The sequence below is a fragment of the Zootoca vivipara genome, chromosome 6 (assembly GCF_965207765.1).
Source record: "Zootoca vivipara chromosome 6, rZooViv2.hap1.1, whole genome shotgun sequence".
Lineage (NCBI taxonomy): Eukaryota > Metazoa > Chordata > Lepidosauria > Squamata > Lacertidae > Zootoca > Zootoca vivipara.
The window spans coordinates 47,046,614-47,055,300 of NC_142589.1; positions in this window are offsets into that span (position 1 = coordinate 47,046,614).

An 8,687-nucleotide genomic window follows, 5' to 3' on the forward strand; every position below is an offset into this window, starting at 1 on the left:
AGATGTTTGGAGAAACACTTGGGTGATGGAATCCAGCACTTTGTGGAACTTCCTAAAAAGTGGTGAGGGGAGAAGTTGTGGGAGGAGCCGGAGGGTGATGGGTTAAACACTCCTCCCACCCTCCCCTCCAAATGCTGCTCCTTTACCTTCGTCCCCTTGCTTTTTAGAAGTTTGTCAAAGACTTAGACTCAAATATCTGAGTCTTTTTGCTGAAAGTTTTCTTTGTACCTTAGTGAGAGAGCCTGCAGATGATTTAGGGGTTAAAGTTAAAGCAATACATCATACCTGTGCTCATCTGTTTATTTGCTGATAATGAATTGCACCCTGAGTGCAGACTTTGCAAGCTGGGATTTCTGCGCATCCCTTGGAGACCAGGCAGCGTTCAGAAACAGTTGGCTGGCCTGAGTCCAGGGATTCCCAGTGGAGTCACAGTGTTCTTCTGAGCAGGAGTGGGGTGGGGGAGGAGATGGTCCTGACACGATTTGGCAAACCGTAGCAGATCTTCAGCCATAATCCAGCTCTGTGTTGGATTACTTTAATCCCTTTGCTCTGCTTGCAGGAGCCCTTCTGCTAAGGGCGCTTTTAAACAAGCATTTCTATCAAATTGCAGCAATGATGTTGTTTTCCTGCTGTTGAGCACTGGGAATCTCCACAACAGGAGAAGATGGGAAATGGCACAATGTGGTGATAAAGTGGGTTTGCAGAGGAATGTTTGCTGGGTGCCTGGAGTTCAGGTTTTTCCCTCATAAAAATAAATAAATAAATCACAGTCCGGTTGTTAACCTCAAATTATATTTCTTATTTTATTTTAATCATGTACAGTATATCCAAACAATTACAAATAAAAAAATTTTTCCCCAAAACAACTCATGAAAATCACAGATATAATAAAAAAGAGGGGGAAAGTTAAGATCTGCCAAATGTCAAAACCATCACAACTGCAATGCAAAGGAGACAGCATAAAACTAGGGAAAAGTAATCATTACAAGCCTTGGTGGATAAAAAGGTTTTCAGCGCCTGTCCAAACACAGGAGGAGATGAGGATTGCTGTACTTTCCCAGGGAGAGAATTCCTGAACCAGTGAGCCACTGTCCAAAAATCCCACTCCCTGTAACCTGCCATTCAAATTTTTGCTAATGACACATCAGGGAATAAGGTTGCTGATGCTGATCTTGGGGCTTAAATTGCATTCATATGGGCGGAGGTGATCCTTAAGGTAATGTAGTCGTCGGTCAATTAGGGCAGTAAAGGTTAATCCAGTAGCGGCTGACCTGTGACCCTCCAGGTGTTGGACTCAAACTCCAGTCACCCCAGCTAGCATATTCAGTGATTAGGGAAGATGGGAGTTGTAGCCCAACAACATGTGGAAGATCACAGGTTAGCCACTTCTGGATGGAAACCAGCAGTTCATACTGAGCCTGGAAACAAATTGGTAAGCAAGGTAATTGGTGTAGGCTCGATATAGTCTGTGATAATGGTCTTACTCCTGCCATGATCCTATGGCCACATTTTGAACCCATCGCAGTTTCCAAACTCTTCTAAAGGCACCCCCACATGAGAGCATTGCAGTAGTCTAGCCAGGATCTAACCAACACGTAAGTGATTGATACCAGATCTGCTTTCTCCAGCGTGAAGCTGATAAAAGGCATTCTAACTTTTCAACGGCACCTGGGCATCCAGGAACAATGTGGGGTCTAGGAGAATCCCCAGACTTCAAACTTGATCCTTCAGGGCAGTGCTATTTTTCTAGAAAAAGAGGTGCCGGAACTCACCCCAAATGCCTCCCTTGTTCTCTTATAATGGAAATGACGCCCACCTGAGAGGTGCTGGAACTGAGTTCCAGTGAGTTCTGGCTGGGGGGGGGGAAGCCCTGCTCCAGGGGGGAGTGCAATCTGACCTGGAAGAAGCTGCAAAGCTCCACCAAGATCAGTAGAATGCCCAACTACCAGAGCCTCTGTCTTGCCTGGATTGTTTCAGTTAGTTTGCCCTTATCAGGATCAAAACTGCCTGCAGACACTGGTTCAAAGTTTCCACCATCTCCCTAGGATTATCTGATAGAAACGAGAAGGATGGCTGAGTGTCACCAGTGCACTGATTATGTCAACCCAAACCTCTGCGTGACCTCATCCGGCAGTTTTTTGTAGATGGTGAAGAAGTAGTCTGTGCCTAAAGGATATTTCTGAAAATATGCACAAACGTTTTATATGTTTTCCTTACTCCTTTTTGGTCTTAAAAAAAAAGGTTTGCAGGAGGAAAGGAGACCATAAGTGGAAGCATGACAATGGATTTAATCGCTGCATTAACTAAAGAAATCCCATCCCTTAACTGTGAAGGTTTCCCACTAATCCTTGTTGCTTTCTAAGCCTTTGGCAGATATTACTGATGTGTGCCAAGTGATTTCTTCATCTAGGGGATCTTGAGCCAGGCACACATAATCTTGACCATGTCTCACAGGGTTATTAAGAGGATAAAATGGGACATACCCATGTATAAAATACCTGAAAAGGATGACAGAATGCAGGTATGATCAAAGAATTCTTTTGGTGTGCCCAGTTATCCCTGGTTTCCCTACCTATCAAATTCTACTGATGCCAGAGTTCCTTTCCTGTAAAGTGCTGGGGACCTCAGAATAGGCTTGCAGGTTAATGGGATGATCCAATGAAATGTTTGTGTCATTCCTCCTCTGGGTCTTGGGGGGCATAGAGCAGCCTCCAGCCTTGCCCCAGCAGACAGTTGGTTTCAGGAAACAAGTGAGGTGGGAGTCAGTGAGCTCTCAACTTGAGAGAGAGAAAGAGGAAGTGTTTCATGTTTCATTTGCTTCAAGTCAAGTTCATTTGTTCATTGCCTTTGAATAAGGCAGCCTAGGTTGGTCAACAGTGTCCCAAAATAGGCGTGTGGAACTTTCCCCATTTTATATTGTGATGTTATGTTGAGAACCGCCCTGAGACCCGCAAGTATAGGACAGTATACAGATTTAATTTTTAAAGAAATGATAATTATGCACAACTAACAAACATAACTAAGGCAGGGGTGGTGAACCTGCAGTGCTCTAGATTTTGTGATGCCCCAGCCAGGATGACCAAAGGGCAGAGAAGATATGGGGGGGGGGGTTTGTAGTCCATCAAAATCTGGAGATCCACAGGTGCTCTACCCCTGTACCCAAGCTATGAGCAAACCTTTGGACAGTCTTTTGAAATATTCACTTAATGGAGGCATGGACAATGGTTGTTACTTTTATGTGTTGAACTGGGAGGGGAGGAGAACTCTTTTTAACGACCAGTCCATCCCTTAACATAAGGGAAGGGCCCTTCCTACACACACACACACACACACACACACACACACACACACACACAGACACAGACACAGACACAGACACAGACACACACCCTCCAGGTGGTGACTGACATGGTCATTGGCCATGCTGACTGGGGCTGGTGAGAGTAGGGAATTTATCAGCATCTGGAGGACTACAGGTTCCCCGTTCCTGCTTCACAGTTAAGCTCCATCACATCTGTGTTAAGTGATCTTGAGTATATTTTCATAGCTGGGTCAAGTCCAGAATGCTTTGCGAGAAGCAGGCAGGCATTATTGGGCAACTCATCGGAAATGTGGCCAATGGACATCAGTTCCCCCTTCTTTCCAACCTGCTGCGAGGCATCAGCTCAGTTCCTGCAGGGCACCAACTTGGCTTGCTGCTCTTCTGGACTGGAGAAAGTGACGTAGAATATTCCTAGCCCCCCTCGGGTGCCTGCACTTCACAGTAGCAAGTTTATTACTAACAGACAAGCTGTGTTTCAGCGTAGCGTGTTTTCCAAGTAGTGATCTTCCCTTTGAAGAAACCCCTGAAAAGTTCTAGGGAAACCTCAAACATTCCCAGAAATACAGTTTGAAAAGCACTGTTGAAGAGTGAAAACTCTCCAGTCAAACACTCTAAATGGCAAGTGTTTTGACACTGCAAACAGCCTGATTCAGCAGTTCCTTAACTTTCATCTTCATAAGCTGTACCATATACACACTGCTGTCTCCCCCACCTCAGTTTTATTCAGTGTCCAAGCTTAGCGGTTTTAAGCTAAGCTTGAAGGATGTGAGGCTGCCTTGTTCTCTGTTGCTAACCAGAAAAAGCCCATCGGAAACTGCCTTATAGTGATTCAAGAGCGTTTGGTCCAACTAGTGCAGTGTTGTCTAGACACTGACTGGCAGGGGCTCTCCAAGGTTGCAGGCAGGGACTATCACATCCCTACCAGGAAAGGCCAGGGGTTGAACATGGGACCTTCTGCCTGCAGAGCAACTAGTCTATCATTGAGCTACAGCCCTTCCCAGCATTTTAATGTATCAGACCAGTGGTCAATCTAGCTCAGTATTGTCAACATTGGCAGTGACTCTCCAGGGTTTCAAGCAAGATTCTTTCCCAATTCAATCTAGGGAGGCCAAGGATTGAACCTGGGACGTTTTGCCTGCAAATGCTCTGCCTCTGAGCTCCAACCCTTCCCCAGCTGAGACTCTTGACTCCTTCAATCCATCAAAGATATTGGGGAAGGGTGGAGGTTGCCATCTGTTGCTCTATGAGTTGACGCACCTGTTTGCCTTTTTGACAGAAGCAGAAAAGAGAACAAAGCCTGAGGCCAAATATAGATACAGATAGATCGATATAGTGTATGCATGCATAGGCACACACGTTTTGTGTGTGTGTGTGTGTGTGTGTGTGTGTGTGTGTGTGTGTGTTCAGAATAACATTTTGTCTTTCTCCCCACAAGTCCAAACCTAAACCAAAGGTATGTGTAAGCAAATTGAGAGGAAAGTGAGCCTTTGCCAAAACAAAAACAAAAATAACCCAAACCCCCAAGAAAACACAACTTGCTCCGTTGCCCTGAATTAGAAAGTCTTAACCTCATCCTGTTTGCATCAACAAAACAAACACCTTACTTTTCATCAGCCCCTTGATCTCTTTGAGGCTGGCTGTGTTCATACCCATTGCCCCAGGTTGTGAAGTCTCCATCCAAAATCTGCTGGAGGAGAAGAATGAGAAGAAGCTCGCCCACACCGTTCACATCCGACATGGAGGAGCTGCAGCTTCCTCGCTCACCTTCTGCGCCATGTGCGCACTGACTTTTCTGCTGACCTCATGCAGCTGCAGACACACTGATATGCACAGCCGGACTGGCTTACCCTTGACGCAGCTTAGCACATAGGTGCTGATGTTTGCTGTGGGGAATGTGCAGGTATGTTCTCTAAGGATCTGAAGGGCACACAAGGGACATGTCCCAGTCCTGATGGTCTGGATCATCCGAGCACATTTGGAACAGAGGAAACTGCTGTACTGAGTCAGGCTATTTTTCCAACTGGCTCAGTATTGTCCACACTGACTGGCAACAGAAATTAATAAATTAATAACAACAACAACAACAACAACAACAACAACAACAACAACAACTTTCCCCAGCAGTCTCTCCAGGCAGCAGTCTCTCCCAGCTCTTCCTGGAGAAGTAGGAGATTAAACCTTTAACCTTCTGCATGAAAAACACCAGGATATGAAGAACCTGAATTTTGACAATGGGGAATAGGAGAAAAGAGGGAGAGGAAATTGCCCAGAGACTCCCAGTGACCTTTGGTCAAGGGATGTGAACCCGAGTTTCCCTATACAGTACTGAATTGCTACAATTGGGGTTGGCATGACTGAGTGAGAACAGACCACAAAGCGTTCCCTAGACCTTCTCCAGCTCCCTTGCTTGCTTCCCTGGCCTCTCTGGTCCAGAAGGGGTGAGCAACTGAATAATGGTGGCAGCAGCTGTCATCACCTGCCTGCCTGCCAGCTACGTGGCATTGATGAAAAGGAGGCACAGCAACAACAGCTGGTGACAGCAGCAGTGAGGAGGGATGGTCCAACCAAGGGAGGCAGCTCACACTGAGAATGGGTGTCTTACCCAAGAGCTCCCAAAACCTGGCAACAACCAGATATTACTGAATTACAGTTCCCATAATCCTTGGCCACTGGTCATGCTGGCTTGGCCTGATGAGAGTTGGAGTCCAACAATATCTGGATCCCCATCCCTGATCTTGCCCTTGCACTGCACAGATCTTTTCAAAAACTCAGATTAAAAATAAATACAAATGAGACAGCTATTTGCTGGCCCTTTAAGAAACCTATATGGAAGTTTCCCATAAACAAACATGAAAGGGTATGTGTATATATATATCTACTGTAATCGTTTGACAAAACCTAGAGCACCAGGAGGTTTTTCTCTTGATGGGCAAGGAAACTGCACAGCTTCATTAGTTTCCTCCTACACCAAAGTATCTCCAACCACATCTTCTGCCACCCACGCCAGCGTGGCTGTCAACATTCAGCTTGATTGACTTTAAAAGGTCATCGTCTTTTAAGATCTTTGCACATGCATGCACATGTTCTTGCGCTTAAACCAAAATAGACTTTCTGAACAAGTGGAGCAGCCACAACTGTCAGATGTGCAAAACAACTTCCGTCTATCTTAAGTTGGCCCGTCTTAGTTGGCCCACCTTTAAAACAATACAAAAATGTGGTGTGGGCCCTGTTGGGTATTTGAGGCTTAAACCCCTGGTCCAAAGATCTAACCCCAGCTCCAGTGACAAGGGCTTGCACAGGGTTAGCCAAGTGCTGTATCCTTAAGCCCAGGTGGGATGGTTGGATGTAGGGTGGTCACTTACAGCCCTTCCAAAGACTGGTGCTGTTGTTGTTGTCATAGACACAATAGCAGTGCATCAGTGGTGGATTTATACTGGAATGCCCACGCATCATTTCAGTTTATTAGTTCTTCTGCAAAGGCCCATCTGGTCCAGCATCCTGTTCTCATAGCAGCCAACCAGATATGCATGGGAAGCTCACAAGCAGGAGAGGAGCACAACAGCTGGTATTCGGGGACGTGCTGCCTCTGATCCTGGTAGCCATTGATTTCCATGGAACTTCTCTCCGGAACTACTTCTGCTCACTAGAAGTGTTGTCCATCTCAGCATACCCACCACCATACCCCCTTCAGCACAAAGTCCAGTGTCTCCATCTCACGCAACTCACGGAATATATATTATTTCCCCTAACTAATGAAACTAAGGCCAACATCTTCAGTCTCTGCCTACGAATATTACTGGTGATGACTTGAAACTCTGCCGTTTTCAGAAACAGGGAGATATTTTCCAGACACAAAAATAAGCAGATAAGCTCTATGCCTGCCCTGACAAGCTTAGACTCTAAACAGAGTGAAACTAGGGAAACAAGATTGCTTAGTCAAGGAGACCTTCCCTGTTTTCTCTGGCCTACTTTGCCCCCCACCCTCTTTAAGTTCACCCTGCTTTCATCCTGACAAGACAGAAGTACTGTTCGTGGGGGACAGGAGGCGGGCAGGTGTGGAGGACTCCCTGGTTCTGAATGGGGTAACTGTGCCCCTGAAGGACCAGGTGCGCAGCCTGGGAGTCATTTTGGACTCACAGCTGTCCATGGAGTCAATTCTGTGTCCAGGGCAGCTGCCTATCAACTCCATCTGGTACGCAGGCTGAGACCCTACCTGCCTGCAGACTGTCTAGCCAGAGTGGTGCATGCTCTAGTTATCTCCCACTTGGACTACTGCAATGCACTCTACGTGGGGCTACCTTTGAAGGTGACTCGGAAACTACAACTAATCCAGAATGCTAGACTGGTGACTGGGAGTGGCCGCCAAGAACACATAACACTGGTCTTGAAAGATCTACATTGGCTCCCAGTACGTTTCTGAGCACAGTTCAAAGTGTTGGCGCTGACCTTTAAAGCCCTAAATGGCCTCGGTCCAGTATACCTGAAGGAGCGTCTCCACCTCCATCATTCTGCCCGGACACTGAGGTCCAGCACTGAGGGCCTTCTGGCGGTTCCCTCGTTGTGAGAAGCCAAATTGCAGGGAACTAGGCAGAGGGCCTTCTTGGTGGTGGCACCTGCCCTGTGGAACACCCTCCCAACAGATGTCAAAGAGGAAAACAACTACCAGACTTTTAGAAGACATCTGAAGGCAGCCCTGTTTAGGGAGGCTTTTAATAGATTACTTACTGTTTTATTTTTCTGTTGGAAACCGCCCAGAGTGGCTGGGAAAACCCAGCCAGATGGATGGGGTATAAATAATAAATTATTATTATTATTGTTGTTGTTATTATTATTATTATTATTAACATACAAAGACAATAAAGAGGTATAGATATACACCAAGAACAAGCAGGGCAGCATCACAGTGTCACCTATACTGCATAGCTGCCAAGTCTCCTGTTTTTTGCAGAAAACACCCGGAGTTTAATTCGTTTCCCGCTATTATCTTGAATAGAAAAAAATCCTGGAAATCCCCTGGATTTCCTACCTGCCAGGGAGGCTCCATTTCGGGTGCCACTCTGCCCATGCCTGGGCACCGGAAACTGGACAGAGCAGCACCGGAAGTTGCTTCTATGCATGTCCAGACATGCGTAGAAGCGACTTCCGGTGCCGCGCCACTGCTGATCCCGCATTTTTCAGCGGGAGACTTGGCAGCTATGCCTATTCTGCTTTGCAGGGAGTTGGACTAAATGACACTAGATGAGTCCTTTCCAACTCTACAAATCTGATTCAATGATAGGACCTCCCTTATCACAGTCCAGAGTGTTGTAAGCCCAAAAATGGCTTATCTTCTGAGTTAGCCAATAAAACTCAGAGACAAGAGGAG